Source organism: Nerophis lumbriciformis, linkage group LG01 (assembly GCF_033978685.3).
Source record: "Nerophis lumbriciformis linkage group LG01, RoL_Nlum_v2.1, whole genome shotgun sequence".
Taxonomy (NCBI): domain Eukaryota; kingdom Metazoa; phylum Chordata; class Actinopteri; order Syngnathiformes; family Syngnathidae; genus Nerophis; species Nerophis lumbriciformis.
The window spans coordinates 30668972-30691701 of record NC_084548.2 but is presented as its reverse complement, the minus strand read 5'-3'; the positions used below and the strand labels follow the sequence as shown (position 1 = coordinate 30691701).

The 22730-nt window shown below is 40.0% G+C and overlaps 1 protein-coding gene across 3 annotated transcripts in view; it reads left to right on the top strand.

Annotated features, from left to right (window-relative positions):
• Positions 1-22730, top strand: part of LOC133618696 (nuclear receptor coactivator 3-like) — a 146800-nt gene that overhangs the window by 80841 nt on the left and 43229 nt on the right. For 2 of the 3 annotated variants that reach the window (XM_061979308.1, XM_061979291.1), the window contains exon 2: positions 13137-13217. The gene's annotated coding sequence lies outside the window, so the exon portion shown is untranslated. Of the gene's footprint in view, positions 1-12702; positions 12869-13136; positions 13218-22730 lie in introns of all 3 variants that reach the window. The other variant, XM_061979301.1, reaches the window with a different exon arrangement.

Here is a 22730-nt window from a genome sequence, read left to right as displayed (position 1 = left end):
TCGCAGTAATTGGTCTAAAGATGGAAAGTTCACACTCACTTTGTCACTCATCTTGGAAGCAGTTTCTTTCTAATGAGTCTTCATAATAAAAATGGCTTTGAAAAGCATTCTGTTTTCAGCTTTCTCCCCTCTCTGGTACCCCCTCATCCGCACAGACAAGCTTTGGATGCAAAGGTTTTTATTAGCCTCTGATTTGTTTAAACGTAGGCAGAGAGCCAACATGTGGTTTTACTCCTCTTTTACTCCAGTGTCATTGCAAGGTTTGTTTGAGAGGAGCAAAGAGGAAACAGTCACTCCAAGTACACACAGTATTCCACGAAGTGTACTCATTTGTTTCAGTTGGTACCCTGAAGAGCTATTGCTCTTTTTTCCCACTCATCACTGACGATGGATACTAGAAAATCAACACAGAAAGGGAGAGTGTAGATCAGAAATGGGCAAACTTTTTGGCTCTGGGGCCACATTGGCTTTTAAAATTTGACAGACGGGCCGGGCGAGCACACGTTGCATTTCAAAGCATATATCTGTTGGAAGTAAGAGTAGACTTCTCAAACATTTAATCATAATAGATCTATTTTCAACAATATCAAATCAGAACATCAGAGAAACATACAAATGGTATTAAAGCAGGGATGTCAAACTCATTTTAGCTCAGGGGCCGCATGTAGGAAAATCTGTGCACACTATTAAAATCATGGCATTAAAACTAAAAAATAAAGAGAACTTCAGATTGTTTTCTTTGTCTTAATTTGGCCAAAAATAAAACAAACACATTCTGAAAATATTACAATAAAAATTAAGAAAAAAATACCAGCAGCGGTAAAGTTTAGATCCATGAAGGAAAGAAGAAAGTGAATGTTTTTAACTAAATGCATTTACTTATGCATAGAAATGTGTTTTCTTTTGTATAATTTTTTTTAATGAATTAAGTAACGTTTGTGACAACCTTTTTCCAAAACACAATATAGAATGTGAGATATAACAGGATAATGCATACATTTATCATTTGTTTTCAAAACGGTTACAAAAAAGTGGGACCCCAAAAATTTACTGTGGGACCCCATTTTTATGACTTGATGGGGTCCCTGGGACCACATTTTGAAAATTCCTAGCGCCAACACTGATGGAGTATTGGTGCGTGCAAAACAGCAGCAGGCGACTGTGGCCTGCGGGCCAATTCTAATACTAATCAAATACCATCCTGGGGGCCATAGATAATTCATTCGCGGGCCGGATGTGGCCCGTGGGCCTTGACTTTGACAGTTAGGTATTAAAGGGTTAACACTTACATTCTCTTTTAAGGGCAGCAGTGTTTTTGATCACCCTTTTTTGCAAGTGCGTCCAAGTCTAGTATCAGTTTTGTTGTGGCAATTCTCAAAACAGATCTTTGCTCAATTCCGTTTTAGTATTTGGTGGGCCGGATTAAAGGGACCAACGCAAAGTTTGCCCACCCCTAGTGCAGATAGTACAGAAAAAAACATGTTTCAGTTTTGAATTGCTTGATGCCAAATCTTACATTTCAGTAGCAAAATCAATTTAAGACACAAGTGGCATTATTACACACATCTAATACATATTAGACTTAGACTTAGACTGAGAGAAACTTTATTGATCCACAAGGGAAATTGTTCCACACAGTAGCTCAGTTGCAAAGGATGAAAAGGGTAAGGATGGAAAGGATAATGCACACAAGGGTGAAAACAAAAGCTATAAAGTAGACTAACAATGTACCATAGTAGCAATATAAAATATAACATACTGTATATGTAATATTTACATATTATATATACAGTATATAATATATACTGATATATTATTACAAGCAGTAGAAAATGGATGGATGGATGGATATTATATTATATTTTTTATATAACATATACAATATATAACAAATCCCAATTACCATGTACAATATTACAGTATATGTAACCGCTGCAGCAAAAAAAAAAGGGCAGCATAAAATAGAGAGTAGATCCAGCAGAAAATATACATTATGAACAAAGAGAGGTAGCTAACATAGAAGCGGTCAGGTAATCGACAGATATCATCTATTGCTGTATGGCGAGTGATTATACATATATATCATATCTAATACATATTGTTAGATGTACTCAAATTTGAGAATAAAAGTAGGATTTTCGAATATATTTTTTCATTCTTTCATTAGTATTCCAGAATAAAATAAACAAAATGTGTAAAAAAGGTTAATATTAAATAGATGAAATAATTGAATATAATTTAAAGCTCAATACAGTGGAATTTGCTGAAGTTGGTCCCGTTTATTTTAACAACCTGTCTGTCAACCACCACATCAAGTCACAGGTTCTTCCTACTAAAATGTGCCTTTTAAAAGGGGTCGTATCACCAATATCAAGCAATAAAATACTAATCAAAGCTTTAAAAAAAAAAAAAAATCAAATTGAATGCAGCTGAGATAGGCTCCAGCACGCCCCGTGACCCCAAAAAGGGACAAGCTGTAGAAAATGGATGGATGGATGGATAATTGATGAATCGTTGCAGGAGGTGTGCAAAGTTATATAGGAATAAAAAAGGTGCATTTTGTTTGTTGTTTCTTTGTGGCACATTCATTTATACAACATGTTATTTTGTCCTGTGGTTCATTTCATTACAGATTATTGGCCACTCAGGCTGCCTCTTAAAGCACCAACACATCTACAGGCCTCAAATAATTACTTTTCAAGGTGAAGTCCATTATAGGGGTGTCATGGTGTGAACATTTCTTATCACGGTTATTGTGACCAAAATTATCACGGTTATTATAGATAAATGTGAAAAATTCGCAAGATAATAATTATGGATTAGATTTATATAGCGCTTTTCTAGACACTCAAAGCGCTACAAAGAGAAGTGAGAACCCATCATTAATTTTTACAACTCATTCATTCATCATTCATTCTCCGGTGTGAGCGGCACCGGGGGCAAGGGTGAAGTGTCCTGCCCAAGGACAGAACGGCAGTGATTTTGTATGGTAAGAGGCGGGTAGCGAACCTGCAACCCTTAGGTTTCTGGCACGTCCGCTCTACCCACTACGCCATGCCGCCCCTTAAGATAAGACGTAACTGCACTTTTTGTCCATATAGATAAAAATAGTGTTAATATATGAAGTCAAGTCTTATACATAGGACTGCACGATTATGGACAAAATAATAATTAAGATTAATTTAATCAATATTGAAATCAAAATTATTAATCATGACTATTCACTATGTTTGGTAAAGCAGTGTTGGGGTGTGAATGCGACGCCATCGTGTAATTTGTAGTATCTAATAAAAATTCTCTACATTGGATTTACATATTTAAAGACAAATATTTGTGTTTTTCTTCATTAATAGTATCAGCGTGTCAGATTTTTTTTTATTACATCTCTAGTTTTTCATTTTCATAGAGAGGTATTTTTTAAGTTATGTACATGTAAATGTACTAATGTGTGTACATTTACATGCTGAATCAGGACAGATCCATTGAGAGTTTGAGCAGAAATATGTCATATAGTAATTAACCATACACCATAAAACATTAACAAAATGCTCTGACAATGAATAGTTTTTAAAGTAATTACTTTGTAGAATGAAAAAAAAACAAGTACCGTATTTTGCACACTATAAGGCGCACCGGATTATAAAGCGCACCTTCAATGAATGGCATATTTAAAAATGTTCATATATAAGGCGCACCGCATTATAAGGCGCATAGAATAGACGCTACAGTAGAGGCTGGGGTTACGTTATACATCCATTAGATGGAGCTGCGCTAAAGGGAATGTCAACAAAACAGTCAGATAGGTCAGTCAAACTTTATTAATAGATTACAAACCAGCATTCTGACAACTCTGTTCCCTCTTAAATTGAATAAACAGCTGTTTTATTATTTTCCCCGAGGTAAAGTCAGTGACGTGGTGTTTTGTTTATCTTTTAACAACAGCAAGGTATAACATGTAGTGCTACATTTATATCACATAGTGGAGGGGAACTTTTCCCTGATTCAATAAACATGTAGAAAACAGTGATACTGTTACGGTAAATCAAACGTTAGTGCAATCACAATGTAGTAACACTCGAAATAGTGCAGAGTAGAGATGCCGATAAATGCGTTAAAATGTAATATCGGAAATTATCGGTATCGTTTTTTTAATTATCGGTATCGTTTTTTTTAATTTTTTTTTTATTTTATTAAATCAACATAAAAAGCACAAGATGCACTTACAATTAGTGCACCAACCCAAAAAACCTCCCTCCCCCATTTACACTCATTCACACAAAAGGGTTGTTTCTTTCTGTTATTAATATTCTGGTTCCTACATTATATATATCAATATATATCAATACAGTCTGCAAGGGATACAGTCCGTAAGCACACATGATTGTGCGTGCTGCTGGTCCACTAATAGTACTAACCTTTAACAGTTAATTTCACTAATTTTCATTCATTACTAGTTTCAATGTAACTGTTTTTATATTGTTTTACTTTCTTTTTTATTTAAGAAAATGTTTTTAATTTATTTATCTTATTTAATTTTATTAATTTTTTTTAAAAGTACCTTATCTTCACCATACCTAGTTGTCTAAATTAGGCATAATAATGTGTTAATTCCACGACTGTATATATCGGTTGATATCGGTATCGGTTGATATCGGTATCGGTAATTAAAGAGTTGGACAATATCGGAATATCGCATATCGGCAAAAAGCCATTATCGGACATCCCTAGTGCAGAGCAATAACAATATATCAATAACTCAACGTTGCTCAAACGTTAATGTCACACAACACAACTCACAAAATAAACATGTAAAGCTCACTTTATGAAGTTATTCCTCATCCACGAATCCCTCAAATTCTTCTTCTTCAGTGTCCGAATTAAACAGTTGGGCGAATACGGCATCCAACATGCCCGGCTCATAGAAGTCGTCATTAATGGAGTCAGTGTCGCTGCTGTTGTCTAGCAGTTCAGTGACAATGTTAAATTCTCTCGCTGCTGCTCTATTCCCGTGTTCTACTGCGTGACTGATCGTCTTAAGTTTAAACTCTGCTTCGTAAGCGTGTCTCTTAATAGGAGCCATTTTGGGGTCTTTACATAAACAAACAAATGGAAATGAAACGGCACGCCTCGCACAGTCATATATCCCAGCATGCACCGCGCGCTTCTTTTTCTTCTACGGGGGAAAATGAAGTCGGCGGCTGCTTACCGTAGTTGCGATTGATTGATTGATTGAAACTTTTACCTGTTGGAGGCTCAATATTGGTCCATATATAAGGCGCACCGGATTATAAGGCGCACTGTCAGCTTTTGACAAAATTGGAGGTTTTTGGGTGCGCCTTATAGTGCGGAAAATACGGTAATGTTAAAAAAAAACATGGTGTTTACTTTTTGATATCAATATAAAACACAAAACATTTTGAAGATAAAGTCAAATAAACAAGCTTTGTTCTTCAACAACAACCATGTACCGTATTTTTCGGAGTATAAGTCGCACCAGAGTATAAGTCGCACCTGCCCAAAATGCATAATAAAAAAGGGAAAAAAACATATAAGTCGCACTGGAGCCCGACCAAACTATGAAAAAAACTGCGACTTATAGTCCGAAAAATACGGTACTTCAGTGCAACAGTTTGGCCAAGAAAAATAAAGAGGAGTGATACCTCTCACAATCCAACACACAATCTTTGTGCCTCCCGGACAACTCAGCCAGCGTTCAATTTGATAAGATGACAAAACATTTTAGCGAGTATTGATGTTATTGGAACACTAACAAAGTTAGCAGTGAAATAAAGGACGAGTGAACATCCCAGTAAACAAAGTACAAACTTTTGTAAACAAGTTGTGACAACGTTCACGACACATGGCCTGCAGCATGGTAGCTCTCAGTCCCAGCAGCTGACGGAAGGACGCCAGCTGCACGTTCAAAATGAAACTGCATCAAATATTGTTCTCCTCCTCAGAAGTAGAAGCGTTAGCTCGGAGGGAACATTTTCCAAAACAAACAAAGCGGAACGGGTCAAGTGTGCATGCGCAGACTCTGCGGCGCTTCAGTATTCAGGAAGTAAGCAGTTTCCTAAAATGCATTACTAAATGACGGCTTGTCGGTAAATACAAATTTAAACGGTGTTACTAACCGTCTGGAATTTTACCGCTGTCTATCATTATACCGTTTATCGTTACATCCCTACTCCATTAACAAGTAAAAAGTCAAAGGCGATCACGGCCTGTTGTTGCCGTAAATGTTGGTCAATTTTTCGGGCATTACAGCAAATGACAAGGGCGGTCGCGGTTAAATTCGAGCCCTGCATCTACCATCTCAGGGAACAAAAGGTGATTAAAGAGCTTTAGTGAAGCCTGCAGTTTCTGTTATTTATAACTTTAGATAGTAGCAGATGTCTCAGGTGAGATCTAGTCAAGTTTGATGAGAGATTCACATGGATTTGAATTTATTAAGAGGATAGAATACAGGATTATGATTCAATAAAAAGCCAGTGTAGGCAGGTTTGAATGGTGAAATGCAGATCAATAACAATGTCATGTTTGGTGTTTTGCCTTGTTGGGGTTAGGAGGCGACTCAAGGTCATACTAACTGTGATCATCTTGTGCTGTTTTCCAACCTTTTGTGGCCATGTCACCATTACTTCTGCAAATACTTGTTGCTACTGTTCCATGCTCCAAAGTATTTACACCTTTGCTATTCCACATCAAAATTCATCTATTTATTATTATTTTTCTCCACTTTACACATTTTTCATCCGATTCACACCGTTCCAGCTTCAAAATGTTCATCATATTCAGGAATCCCCGGGCTTTCCACCGACAATTTCACAAAATTACCAGATTTCCCCATTTTTGAAACTTCCACATTTCCCTCATTTTTCAACCGATTCAAACCATTTCACCTTCAACATATTCCACTCATCCTGAAAAAAATTCCAGGATTTCCAGAATGCCTGCTTTTCCAAACCTAAATTCCACCCTTTTTTCTTTCGATTACTCCTTCTACATTTTCAAACCATTCCACCATTAAAACATTCCTCTTAGAGAGGACAAGAAAGTTGTTTTTGGAACTAAAATAATTCCAGGTTTTCCTCAAATTCCAAGAATTCTGTAATAATCTCAATTAAAAATGTTACTACTTCAACATTTCTTGACCGATTCAAACCATTTCAAGACCAACCAGTTTAGCTCATTCAGGACATTCTATTTTTAAAAAAGTCCCACATTTTCCTTGAAATTACCACATTTCCAGGAGATTCCCTTTTAATTAAAAGGGACATTTTTCAAGGAATTACAATTACTACATTTCTCAACCGATTCAAACCATCCATTTTCTACCGCTTATTCCTTTCGGGGTCGCGGGGGGCGCTGGAGCCTACCTCAGCTACAATCGGGCGGAAGGCGGGGTACACCCTGGACAAGTCGCCATTCCACCATTAAAATATTCCTCTTAGTCAGGACAAAAACTTAGTTGGTTTTTAAACCGTATAAATTCCCAGTTTTCCCGGAATTCTCAAATACAAATGCTACTACGTTAACATTTCTCAACCGTTTCAAACAATTCCATTACCAACCACTCATTAAGGACATTCAAGCATCACCTTTAAAAAATCCCACTTTTCCCCAAATCCCCCCCCCCCCAAAAAAAATCCCATTTAAAGGAATGGGCCATTTTCAAAGTTTCACAATTCACACTTCTCAATCATTCAAACAATTGCACCTTTTCGAAGTTCCAAACACAATTCTGGTTTTCCTAGAATTTCTGGAATCTCTGTAATTCTGTAACGTCCATCCATCCATCCATTTCCTAATGCTTGTCCCTGTCAGGGTCGTGGGGGTGGCTGGAGCCTATCCCACTAATTCTTAAACATATATTGTCACTACTAATGTAACACATTTCTCAACCGATTCAAACAATTCCAACACCAACCAATTCAACTCATTCAAGACACTTAGGCTATTTATCACTTTCCAAAATTACCAAAGAATTCCCATTAAAATTAATGGGACATTTTTCCAAGTTCCACATTTCTTGACCGATTCAATCTGTTTCACCACCAACCACACTAACGTTGTTACATTGCACTATCTTGGAAGTATGCCAACTGTTCTAGTGTTAGCAAGATACCGTTAGCAAGCTAACTTTTTATGCTAGCCTTTTAGCTAATTGTGTACGTTTTAACCTAATTATCATGGATTTGGTTACTTTGTGCCATCTTAGAAGTATGCTCGCTCCTGGCCTGTTACCATGCTAATAATAGCACACTAATGTTTTATGCCAGCATTTTTGCATATTTTTTACGTTTTAACCTAAGAATCATGGGTTTGTTACTTTGTTACTCAGAGTTGTCCCGAAGCCATTCCTGTGATATCTTTACTGTGTGCTTAGTTGTCCTGCTGAAAGATGAACCGTCGCCCCAGTCTGAGGCCATGTCCACACGAACATGGACATTTAATAAACGCATACCATATTTTTCGGATTATAAATCGCAGTTTTTTTCATAGTTTGGCCGTGGGTGCGACATATACTCCGGAGCGACTTATGTGTGAAATTATTAACACATTACCGTAAAATATCAAATAATATTATTTATCTAATTCACGGAAGAGACGAAGCAAAATGTCAGCAATCGTCACTCACACGTCAACCAATAAGAATTTGGCGGGGGAGGGTCATGGCAGAAGTGCATTGTGGGTCATGGGATGCTAACTGCTATATGCTACTGCCGTAGCTATTACAATGGATCATTTCTACATTGGCGGTAACTTATAAAAACTGAACAAAAATGGCACCGAAAAGGAAATCAAATACTGCAGATTACAAGCTGGACGTAGTGAAATATGCAGCAGAAAACGGCGATCGAGCAGCAGAAAGAAAGGACGCTAGCGGCGCATACCAGGAGTGACAATGAGGAAGAAGATTTCATCGGATTTAGCGATTAGTAGACACAGATTGTTTGGTAAACGTATAGCATGTTCTATATGTTATAGTTATTTGAATGACTCTTACCATAATATGTTACGTTAACAAACCAGGCACGTTCTCAGTTGGTTATTTATGCCTCATATAACGTACACTTATTCAGCCTGTTGTTCACTATTCTTCATTTATTTTAAATTGCCTTTCAATTGTCTATTCTTGGTGTTGGATTTTATCAAATAAATTTCCCCCAAAAATGCGACTTATACTCCAGTGCCCTTTGTCACCGATTCTGTTCATAACCTTTATGGACAGAATTTCTAGGCGCAGTCAGGGCGTTGAGGGTATCTGGTTTGGTGGCTGCAGGATTAGGTCTCTGCTATTTGCAGATGATGTGGTCCTGATGGCTTCATCTGGCCAAGATCTTCAACTCTCACTGGATCGGTTCGCAGCCGAGTGTGAAGCGACTGGGATGGGAATCAGCACCTCCGAGTCCATGGTTCTCTCCCGGAAAAGGGTGGAGTGCCATCTCCGGGTTGGGGAGGAGATTTTGCCCCAAGTGGAGGAGTTCAAGTACCTCGGAGTCTTGTTCACGAGTGGGGGAAGAGTGGATCGTGAGATCGACAGGCGGATCGGTGCGGCGTCTTCAGTAATGCGGACTCTGTATCGATCCGTTGTGGTGAAGAAGGAGCTGAGCCGGAAGGCAAAGCTCTCGATTTACCGGTCGATCTACGTTCCCATCCTCACCTATGGTCATGAGCTTTGGGTCATGACCGAAAGGACAAGATCACGGGTACAAGCGGCCGAAATGAGTTTCCTCCGCCGAGTAGCGGGGCTCTCCCTTAGAGATAGGGTGAGAAGCTCTGTCATTCGGGGGGAGCTCAAAGTAAAACCGCTGCTCCTCCACATCGAGAGGAGCCAGATGAGGTGGTTCGGGCATCTGGTCAGGATGCCACCCGAACGCCTCCCGAGGAAGGTGTTTCGGGCACGTCCGACCGGTAGGAGACCACGGGGAAGACCCAGGACACGCTGGGAAGACTATCTCTCCCGGCTGGCCTGGGAACGCCTCAGGATCCCCCGGGAGGAGCTGGACGAAGTGGCTGGGGAGAGGGAAGTCTGGGCTTCCCTGCTTAAGCTGCTGCCCCCGCGACCCGACCTCGGATAAGCGGAAGAAGATGGATGGATGGATGGATACTCCAGTGCGACGTATATATATGTTTTTTCCTTCTTTATTATGCATTTTCGGCCGGTGAGACGTGTACTCCGGAGCGATTTATAATCCGGAAAATACGGTAATTTTCTGTGTTTAGGCCTTAAAAATGCTCAATTTTGCAAATGCTAGCCAAGGCATACTTGCCAACCCTCCCGAATTTTCCGGGAGACTCCCGAATTTCAGTGCCTCTCCCGAAAATCTCCCGATTTCCAGCCGGACTTAAGGCACACCCCCTCCAGGTACGTGCGGACCTGAGTGAGGACAGCCTCTCGTCACGTCCGCTCTTTACTTCATACTTCAGAACCGACTCCCACACTTGCCGTCAGGGTGCGCAATACAACGTAAACCGTTGGCCAACCAAAAAGTTTATTTTTGGTTGGCCAACGGTTTAAAAAGTAACCACAGAACACAATGTGTTCTGTGGTTACTTTTTGGTTGGCCAACGGTTTACGTTGTATCGCGCACCCTGACGGCAAGTGTGGGAGTTGGTTCTGAAGTATGAAGTAAAGAGACGTAACTTCATCACCTCGCCTGGTTATTGACTCCAACCCAGAATATTACACTGCACATACCTATGCTCCTTCAAAGGCTGTACTACTGGCTGCAAAGCATTGCACTTTCAAATACAACAACGAGTAGAGAGGAGTGTTATGTGTGCATATGTGTAAATAAATTAACACTGAAATTCAAGTATTTATTTTATTTATATATATATATATATATATATATATATATATATATATATATATATATATATATATATATATATATATATATATATATATATATACACACGTATATAATAAATACATATTTATATGTATTATATATATGTATTATATATATGTATTATATTTCAGTGAATTCTAGCTATGAATATACTCCTCCCCCTTAACCCCGACCTCGCCCACCTCATCCGCCACCACGAGCCCTGAGAGTGTGCTGAAAACTTCTAGAAGCATGCAACCCAACCTTTATCACTTTCATAAATGCTAAGAAAACACAACTTAGAGACGCTCCTCCATTGTTTGGTCACACTTAAAATACCACTGGTTTACTTATTTTACCAGGAAAGCAAAGTGTGGCCGAAGGGCCATTTGCTAAACGCAACTGTTTTTAATTGACCTGTAGCACATTGCAGAAATAAAGGAATAAAAAAAATAAAAAAAAATAAAAAATAGGCATAACTGAATGAGAAAAGGCTGAAATGTTGATACTAATAACAAATAGAAACACAAAGATTTGTCTTAAGATATATGTTTTAGTCTTTTTATTGGCCTATTTAATTACAAATGACATGATGACAAGAACACTATTGTTTGTTCAGTATACTTAAAGGCTCCATGCCACTGTTCTTTTTAGAATGTAAAATAGTTAACTATTGTTTTTTTATGAGCACAATACTGTTTATTTGGAAATACAGGGAGGATATAGACCACTTCTGTTTTTTCTTGAAAGTGTAGTTACCGCTTGGCAGCTGCTACTGCAATTTGAATTATGTGCAAAAATATTTTTGAAGCACGTTGAGCTTAAATAGTTGACAGTTTGAAACAGTTTTCAATCAAGTAGTGCATTTAAAACTTTTTTTTTTTACCATCTTATCGAATAAGGATCAAGAATTGTGGAAATTCATTGGTATCGGTATCAACTACTGAAATTCTGGTATCGTGACAACCCTACTGTTGATATGACAACATTAGATAATGTTTGTAAGAGCTTCTCCTAACACAGGTTAATATGTTGTGAAATGCACTGTAACATTTAGAACACACTCTACAGTTGACGTTCATGAATCAATTGGCTTTTGAATGTCCTGACTATATCGTAAACTGGCCGTATCTTTTTATTGCGTCTTCAAACGGCTTTTACAAGAGGAAGATGCTGTGTTGCAAGCTATTTATTGCTCAAGTGCAGTGGTGAAATGTGCACATGTTGACATTCATGCAGCAAAGTCCCTCTGTGATGAGCAATTGATGTAAACATGCTAGTGATGAGAGAGAGAGCTCAACGGTAAAAGGCCGCCGCCACTTAATCTGTGCACGTTCCAACGCCTTTTTATGTTTCTCACGCCTGCATGAACGACACCACAGGCCATTAACTGACTTTTTTATTCACTACAATCTAATTGCTGTTTCAAAGTTTTCACGAGGAGCAGTAATCAACACGCTAGAAGCTCTCTTATTCCCACTCGTACGTGGTTAAGATGGCGGTCTCCAGCGCTATTTATCTCAACTCTCGATTAATAGGAAACACATAGGTTGAAGGAGGGTCTTTGTTGGTGTGTTAGTCCATACATCACCTAAAGTGGAGCACCCGCCTGCCTCCTCTTTCCGACACACGCTCACACACACACACACACTCTGACAGCCCCCATCTGCTCCTAATCAGGAGTGCAAGGAGCGGTCAGGTCACTGACGGTCAACGACACACGAAAGCACATGCACGCATGTAAACACACACTGTGAGCTTCACACTCTTGGAAAGGCGCATGTAAGGAGTGCTTGGTTGCAAATATGCACTTTGCCTTTCAATTCAACTAAGACCTGCTTTGCATTTCCTTATTACACAGACAAACTGGGACACGGCGACAACATGAACACGAGCCATCCTGGTGGTGTGCTTTACTGATGACAGGGTGTCATGGAAACGCGCAGTGCTCTCCATGGTTACACACTCGATTCCCCCTCGGGATCTCTCCTGTGATTGTTGAGCACTTAAACTACGACAACAACCCGGTGTGGCCAAAACACACACACATATTGTACACACATTTTTTCTTATCAGGGTTTCAATTGAAACAATTTAGCCTAATAGGTGTTTGTGGGATGAGAGCACAAATTAGCCCTATAATCTATTTTGTCTTTGGCCAGTGTTATATATTTGCTGGTTAGTGGAAAGATATCGAATAACTATTTTATGGATGAAGCCACAGTTGCAACGCACATATTTTAAACGTTTTTATCATATTTTATATTAAATGTTTGTTTCTCTTCTTTATTTCAGATTCCACTGACCAGCCCCCATAGGACCACACCCCCAGAGAGTGGGTGGAGAAGCTGTCCATCGCCTCAGCACTATCACAAGGTGGGCTATCATCCCATATGGTTGGCATGGCAACGGCCAGCTAGGTTGAGCCATTTACCGGAGACAGTTTCTTGTTGTTGCCACAGTCTTGCAACATCCTGTCCTGAAATACAAAGAGGTGTATGTGTTTTCGGATGCTAATGTTTTATGGAGGTGTTTTGGTGGGTTTAAGCTGTTTTGGATGTTTTCAGGCTTTACAACAAGATGGGAGGTGGGATCACTCAGTAGCAGTGCAAGGATGAGGGGAAACAAAAGAGGATTCTTTTCAGGCAGATGAGAAAATGAAGTGTAATGAGGCAGCATAGACACAAGAGGCAAAATCAAATTATTTTTTTGTGCTCTGCCTGCCACCGTAGCCAAAGGAGAGCATTAATCTTTTACCTCGGTGTGCAGGTGACACCACAGGAGCGCGTGCGCAGACTTAACCCAACCACACTGCACTTTAGTACACAGGCTGAGGCTGTTGTTCATGATCTGTTGTAGCAGATAACAGGGAGAATAAATGTAAGGCCAGCGGAAGGACACAATTGAACTGCTAGTAAGAAAAAAGCTCTGCTTATTTTTGCTGAGATAAGGCAGTCCGCCTTTATCAAAATAGTTGTTGTGAAGCTACTGTACATACAATTACACCAGATTCTTTTGTCTAAAATCATAATTGACATACTTGTACACAACTGCATAGTTTATAGTAATAATGACAATAAAACATGTCCGTGTGCTGGATTGACATCTTTTCCACTGATGACTGAGTTAACTCTTAAATCCTTTTCAACTTATATTCAATTGAATGGACTGCAAATACAAGATATTTAATGTTCGAATTGAGAATTTTTTTTTTTTTGCAAATAGTAATTAACTTAGAATGTAATGGCAGCAACACATTACAAAAATAATAATTATCTAAGAATTTATTGGCAGCAACACATTGCAAAAAAGTTGGCACTGGGGCATTTTTACCACTGTGTAACATGGCCTTTCCTTTTAACAACACTCAGTAAAGTTTAGGAACTGAAGCTTTTCAGGTGGAATTCTTTCCCATTCTTGCTTGATGTACAGCTTGAGTTGTTAAACAGTCTGGTTGTGGTATTTTAGGCTTCATAATCCGCCAAACATTGTCAATGGGAGACAGGTCTGGACTACAGGCAGGCCAGTCTAGTACCCGCACTCTTTTACTATGAATCCCCGCTGTTATAACATGTGGCTTGGTATTGTCTTGCTGAAATAAGCAGGGGCGTCCATGATAACGTTGCTTGGATGGCAACATATGTTGTTCCAAAACCTGTATGTACCTTCAGCATTAATGGTGCCTTCACAGATGTGTAAATTACCCACGCCTTGGGCACTAATACACCCCCATACCATCACAGATGCTGGCTTTTGAAGTTTGCGCCTATAACAATCCGGATGGTTCTTTATCTCTTTGTTCCGGAGGACACGACGTCCACACTATCCCAAAACAATTTGAAATGCGGACTCGTCAGACCACAAAACACTTTTACACTTTGCATCAGTCCATCTTAGATGAGCTCGGGCCCAGCAAAGCCCACAGCGTTTCTGGGTGTTGTTGATTGAGTTTCGCTTTGCATAGTAGAGTTTTAACTTGCACTTACAGATGTGGCGACGAACTGTAGTTACTGACAGTGGTTTTCTGAAGTGTTCCTGAGCCCATGTGGTGATATCCTTTACACACTGATGTCGGTTGTTGATGCAGTACCGCCTGAGGGGTCGAAGGTCACGGGCATTCAATGTTGGTTTTCAGCCTTGCTGCTTACATGCAGTGATTTCTCCAGATTCTCTGAACCTTTTGATGATATTACAGACCTTAGATGGCGAAATCCCTAAATTCCTTGTAATAGCTTGTTGAGAAATGTTGATGTTATTTTTCCAAAACTAAGGGATTGTTTTATACTCATATTTGTTTTAAGGTGATCATGTTTTTTTCCTTAGATATATTCTTCCTCTCCAGTCATTTTACATGTCTTCCGTCACTGGGGTTTGCATGGCCAACAGGGCCTCCTGCGCCATGTTTTGTCAACAGAGATTATGAAAGAATGAGTGGCATGAATGGGAGGTTGGGTGTGTTACCATGAGTTTATGTGTGCATCCTGAGCACACACACATTCCCACTACCTCCAACACTAAGCTGATCAAATGAAAACAGGAAATGTCATGCAAGCCAGTGCAACAGAGATAACCAAACACTTTTTAGAATGTTTTTCTTGTTCATTTACTCTGCTGCCAGTGTTAACCTTGAAGCTGTTGCACACTTTTGTCTGTGTAAGTTTAAACTCGAATCATATTATTAGGTGATTACATTCTAGGGAACCCCAGTTTGTAGCTGTTTATTATTAAAAACATGAACTTGCTGGAAACATTTAATAATTTAACTACTGTACGGGCGTTGTTGCGTTGTCTTTATTTCCTCTACTGGGACTCACGTGGTCGTGGGAGATCGGCTGTCTCTCCTTTTTATTTTCATACTATCCGAGTGTGCGACTTGGCTGTCATTTTCTCAGCAGCAACTCGACCTTTGTGGTTTGTAAATTTGACACTGTGTGAAAATATAAAAAAGTAAAAAAGATAACAAAAAATGAATAGCCAGCTTTCAACTTTCAGCCAGAGTAAATGATGTGTAGACTGCAAATGAAGAATGCAGTCAATGTTCAAATGAGTGATATTATACAGATTTGGCACCAGAATAACGTTCATAGCAGTTTGTGTGTATATTTATATGTTTTAGGGAAAACACACACTTCTAGCTGGCTTCCTAAAATAGTTTTGTACAGTTGCTTGAAAATGATTTCACACCTTTTGATTTTTTCCACATTTTGTAATGTCACAATCACAAACAAAAAAAACAACATATTGGACTGAGATTAAATGTGAAAGATCAACACAAACAAACACATGAGAAGGAGGAGGAAAATGAAAGGAAGGAAATTGCCTCTTGGTTGCATATCTGATCAATGCCCTCTTTGTTCAGCCTGTACATTTAGGTGCACGATTTGCAGTTGTGCAATATTTTCCGTTTCAGGAGGACATATTGAACTGCAAGATGTTCAAAGCTTGGGAAATCTTTAAAACCTTAACCTGCTTTTAACTTCTCCACAACTTTAAGTTCCTCTGACTTCATAATGTAGTTTTTGCCCCCATATTCGCTACATTTATTCCAAGATTAGAATACTGTACACCCAATTGGATACTATGTAATCATTTGATCAACATTCGATTATTCCGCAAACATCAGACAACTTCTGAAGAGAAAAGGGGGCTGAATTACTTGCTCACCACCAGTGTTGGGTTAGTTACTGAAAACCTGTAACTAGTTAGTTACTAGTTACTTTATTTCGAAAGTAACATAATTACTAACTCAGTTACATACACCAAAAAGTAATGCATTACTGTGAAAAGTAACTACTTAGTTACTTATTTGTATTTTTTTATTTTTAAGGCTCCTATTAATGCCCTTTTAGCCTTCATTTCAGTACTGTTATTGCACTGGAGAATAATACAACCTGTTGATCAACTTGACATGCATTTGCATCACTAAACTCTGCTAAGCAATGTGGTCTACATACAACACATACTTTGTAACGCATTAGTCCCAACACTGCTCACCACATTTTTTTTTGGAAGAACAATTACTGTATTTCCCGGCTATAGAATGCACTGGTATTTAAGCCGCACCCATTACATTTTTGAAGAAATAAATATGTTGACATATATTAGCCGCACCGGGCTACAGCCTGCAGATATGTACTGGTACAAAATAATTTGTAAATGTTTATTTACATACCTTTTAATTGTTTCCAAACGGTGCCTCTCAAAAAGGCTGGTCAAACAAAACAGAAGTCATCATCACATGGACCCACTAGCTGTGGAAGATAGCTCTCCAATCAGCTACAGTAAACAAATTCAATAACTCCAAGGTGACATTTTGGTGAATTTACGAAACTGAAACAATACAAAAGGAATGCCATTGTAGTTAATAATACTAACAGACACTTTTAAATGTTTTAGCATATTCACTAATGGCCGTTAGTGGAGAAAAATCCATAAATTAGCCTCAAAGTTTCATAAGCCACAGGGTCCAAAGCGTGGGAAAAAAGTAGCGGCTTATAGTCCGGAAAATACAGTAAAAATAATCAATTTTCTTTCAACATCAAAAAAGTGTGACGTTTTGTGTTGGTCTTTCACATAAAATCCCAATGAAATGTATTCATTTATGTGGTTGTAACGTGACAAAATGTGGAAAAGTTCAAGGGGAGTTAACACTTTTTCAAGCCACTGTGTGTGTGTGTTTTCGCGGGGGTGTGTGCATATGTATATACATATATGTATGTATGTATGTACAGTCGTGGTCAAAAGTTTACATACACTTGTAAAGGACATAATGTCATGGCTGTCTTGAGTTTCCAATAATTTCTACAACTATTATTCTTTTGTGATTGGAGCACATACAAAAACATTCATGAAGTTTGGTTCTTTTATGAATTTATTATGGGTGTACTGAAAATGTGACCAAATCTGCTGGGTCAAAAGTATACATACAGCAATGTTAATATTAGGTCACATGTCCCTTGGCAAGTTTCACTGCAATAAGGCACTTTTGGTAGCCATCCACAAGCTTCTGGTTGAATTTCTGACCACTCCTCTTGACAAAATTGGTGCAGTTCAGCTAAATTTGTTGGTTTTCTGACATGGACTTGTTTCTTCAGCATTGTCCACATGTTCTCAATAGGGTTTAAGTCAGGACTTTGGGGAGGCTATTCTAAAACCTTAATTCTAGCCTGATTTAGCCATTCCTTTACTACTTTTGACATGTGTTTGGGGTCATTGTCCTGTTGGAACACCCAACTGTGCCCAAGACCCAACCTGAAGAATTTGGAGGTAATCCTCTTTTTTCATTGTACCATTTACTCTCTGTAAAGCACCAGTTCCATTGGCAGCAAAACAGGCCCAGAGCATAATACTACCACCAGCATGCTTGACTGTGTTCCTGGGATTAAAGGCCTCACCCTTTCTCCTCCAAACATATTGCTGGGTATTGTGGCCAAACAGCTCAATTTTTGTTTCATCACATGGACAAAAATGGAAAGTTCTGTGGTCAAATGAAACAAAAAATAGCTGTTTGGCCAAAATACCCAGCAATACTGTACTTGTGCAATGACAATAAAGTCCTATCCTATCCTAATATGTTTGGAGGAGAAAAGGGGAGGCCTTTAATCCCAGGAACACCATTCCTACTGTCAAGCATGGTGGTGGTAGTATTATGCTATGGGCCTGTTTTACTGCCATACTTGCCAACCCTCCCGAATTTTCCGGGAGACTCCCGAATTTCAGTGCCTCTCCCGAAAATCTCCCGGGACAACCATTCTCCCGAAAATCTCCCGATTTCCAGCCGGACAACAATATTGGGGGCGTGCCTTAAAGGCACTGCCTTTAGCGTCGTCTCTCACCTGAAAAAGAGATCATTATATATGTCTCCGTTATCCATAGGTTTATCTATAACCCATAAAGTAGGCAGTCACGGAGCTATTTCTCAGCGTGTGTTTATTCCAGCCAGCACGTTAATACTGTAGCGGCTGGCTATGGGGTGTTAGCCAATGACTGTGGCTGGGGGGCGGGATTTCCGGGAGAGATAGGGAAGTGACGTTAATAGGAAGTGGGTGTTCGAGTTTTGCCGGGAAAAGGGATAGACACACATTGGAGCTGTTGTGTGGTTGAATTACATCTTGTGCAATAAAGACAAGACAAACAAAGAAGTCGTATGAGCCTACATCCTGGGATTATTACAATACACTGACACACAACATCCGGATTTCCATCATGCATTGCTTCAAAACTACGGCAAGTTGTAATATCCAAAATTTCCAGCCGGACAAACAATATTGGGGGCGTGCCTTAAAGGCCGTCCTCTCTCACCTGAAAAGGAGACTATTATATATGTCTCCGTTATCCATGGGTTTATCTATAACCCATAACACGGTGGCCGAATGGATATAGTCACTCATGAACGGTCAGAGAAGCACAAGGGAGTGGCAACGCAGTATTATGGGCCACCTTGCAAGCAACATTCCGTTCTCATTTGCGAATGTTTTCAACAAATCCGTGAAGGATATGTTCCCGGATTCAGAGATCACTCGCCAGTACTCAAATGGCAGAACAAAGGCTACTCAAATAGTGAAAGGTAAGTGTTTTTTTTTTTTTTTAGTAAGCAGCAAGTACAGTACAGTTCGTAGAACTGTGTTTTCATTACTGTTTACTGTACTGTATATTTATATATATATATATATATATATATATATATATATATATATATATATAAAAGCAATACTTTAATTTCAGTGAATTCTAGCTATAAATATACTCGTCCCCCTTAACCCCGCCCCCCGTAACTGTATATATGCATGTATATGTGTGTATATATATATATATATATATATATATATATATATATATATATATATTAAACAAAAATATAAACACAACACTTGTTTTTGCTCCTATTTTTCATGAGTTGAACTCAAAGATCTAAAACTTTTACTATATACGCAAACAACCTATTCCTCTCAAATATTGTTCAAAAATCTGTCTAAATATGTGTTGGTGAACATTTATCTTTGCAGAGATAATTCATCCCACCTCACACGTGTGGTATATCAAGATGCTGATTAAACAGCAGGATTATTGCACAGGTAATAATCTGTGGCCCAATAAAGGCCACAGTTTTTCCGCACAGCACAAGGCCACTTTGAAATGTGCAATTTTACTTTATTGGGAATCTGGGGGGGGTCAGAAAAGCAATTAGTATCTGGTTTGACCACCATTTGCGTCATGCAGGGCAACACATCTCCTTCGCATAGAGTTGATCAGGTTGTTGATTGTGGCCTGTGGAATGTTGGTCCACTCTTCAATGGCTGTGCCAAGTTGCTGGATATTGGCAGGAACTGGAACACGTCGTATACGCCGATCCACTGCATCCCAAACATGCTCGATGGCTGACATGTCCAGTGAGTATGCTGGCCCATGCAAGAACTGGGATGTTTTCAGCTTCCATGAATTGTGTACAGATCCTTACAACATGGGGCTGTGCATTGTCATGCTGTAAAATGAGGTGATGGTCTCATGTGAATGGCACAACAATGGCCCTCAGGATCTTGTCACAGTGTCTCTGTGCATTCAAATTGCCATCAATAAAATGTACTTGTGTTCGTTGTCCATAACATACGCCTGCCAATACCATAACCCCACCTCCATCATGGGCTACTACATTTACAACGTTGACATCAGCAAACCGCTCTCCCATAAGACCCCACACACGCTGCCTGCCATCTGCCCTGAACAGTGAAAACAGGGATTCATCCATGAAGAGAACACCTCTTCAACGTGCCAGACGCCATCGAATGTTAGCATTTGCACACTCAAGTCGGTTAGGACGACAAACTGCAGTCAGGTCAAGACCCCGATGAGGACGACGAGCATACAGATCAGCTTCCCTGAGACGGTTTCTCTTAGTTTGTGCAGAAAATTATTTGGTTATGCAAACCAATTGTTGCAGCAACTGTCCGAGTGGCTGGTCTCAGACTATCTTGGAGGTGCACCTGCTGGATGTGGAGGTCCTGGGCTGGTGTGGTTACACGTGGTCTGCAGTTGTGAGGCCGGTTGGACGTACTGCCAAATTCTCTGAAACGCCTTTGGAGACGCCTTACGGTAGAGAAATTAACATTCAATTCACGGGCAACAGCTCTGGTGGACATTCCTGCAGTCAGCATGCCAACTGGACACTCCCTCAAAACTTGTGACATCTGTAGCATTGTGCTGTGTGATAAAACTGCACATTTCAGAGTGGCCTTTTATTGTGGGCAGCCTAAGGCACACGTGTGCAATAATCCATCCATCCATTTTCTACCGCTTATTCCCTTTGGGGTCGCGGGGGGCGCTGGAGCCTATCTCAGCTACAATCGGGCGGAAGGCGGGGTTCACCCTGGACAAGTCGCCACCTCATCGCAGACAACATTCACACTCACATTCACACAACAGGGCCAATTTAGTGTTGCCAATCAACCTATCCCCAGGTGCATGTCTTTGGAGGTGGGAGGAAGCCGGAGTACCCGGAGGGAACCCACGCAATCACGGGGAGGACATGCAAACTCCACACAGAAAGATCCCGAGCCCGGGATTGAACCCAAGACTACGGTACTCAGGACCTTCGTATTGTGAGGCAGATGCACTAACCCCTCTGCCACCGTGAAGCCCTGTGCAATAATCATGCTGTTTAATCAGCATCTTGATATGCCACACCTTCGAGGTGGGACGGATTATCTTGGCAAAGAAGAAATGCTCAATAACAGAGATTTAGGAAGATTTGTGGACAATCTTTGAGAGGAATAGGTATTTTGTGTATAGAGTAAAAGTTTTAGATCTTTGAGTTCAACTCATGAAAAATGGGAGCAAAAACAAAAAAGTGTTGCATTTATATTTTTATTTTATTTATTTCTATACATCATCCAAAATCCCCCCCCCCCTCCCCACCCCCGTGAATTAATAAAGTATTTCTGATTCTGATCTACATACTGTATGCACTGTATATACTAGGAGTGTCAAATCTAATGCATTAACTTAATGACAAAAGTTATCATCTTAATCATGCAATTTATGTTGGCGGCACATGGTTACAGGAAAGGCAACGCGGGTTGTTTTACGGTCTGTGACAAGGTCAATGCATACGTCAATGCAAAGATCCTTAGCTTTTAGTTGAATATTCCGGTCATAAAAAGTGAAGTTATAATTGCAGCATGTATTCATTATCAACTCGAGTAACCTGAATCTTTTGAGCAGCAGATTTGACACACTAACTTTGGCACAAAACCCTTTTAGTCTTAACTTTATCAACACGGCTTCTTTAAATCTCCAACTCCTCTCAGTGCTGCCAACTCCATCTTCCATTCCCCGCGTTCGGCGTCTCCTGCCCACTTCCCCCTGCTGCTGCATTGTGCCCAACACAGGCCAGCTGCCTCTCTGCCACCAGGTCCCACTGCCTGTGGCGTGTAATTGACTTTCTCCCTGCACTGGCAAAAGCGGGCGGCCCGCGCCAGGCTGGAGGTGACCCATTTCCCCCGGGCATTCAGCAGCCTCATAATCAACCATTCTCTGGGGTTGCCTCATTCAGTCCACAATTAGAGCAACTCCCGTTTGTAGAGCTCCATCAAGAGGTTGGCAGGCATGCTGAAGGGTTAGAGCGGCAAAGATAGACTCTTACCCAAACCTTCTGACTTTGTGCTTTTTTCCAAGTGCGGTGGTAGTGTTGCTGGTGAGCAGCATGCAGGGAGGCAGGCAGACAGGTGGCGAAGCGGCAAGACAAGCAGGTAGCAGGCAGACAAAAAGCAATGAGGCTGACAGACAGATGGAAGGAGGTGCTCAAGGGAGAGATTAAAAGGAAATCAGAGAGAAACTCAAAGCAGGAAGGAGATTCAGTGAGGGGATCTGTGTGTCTTTAGAGGAAGATTTGTG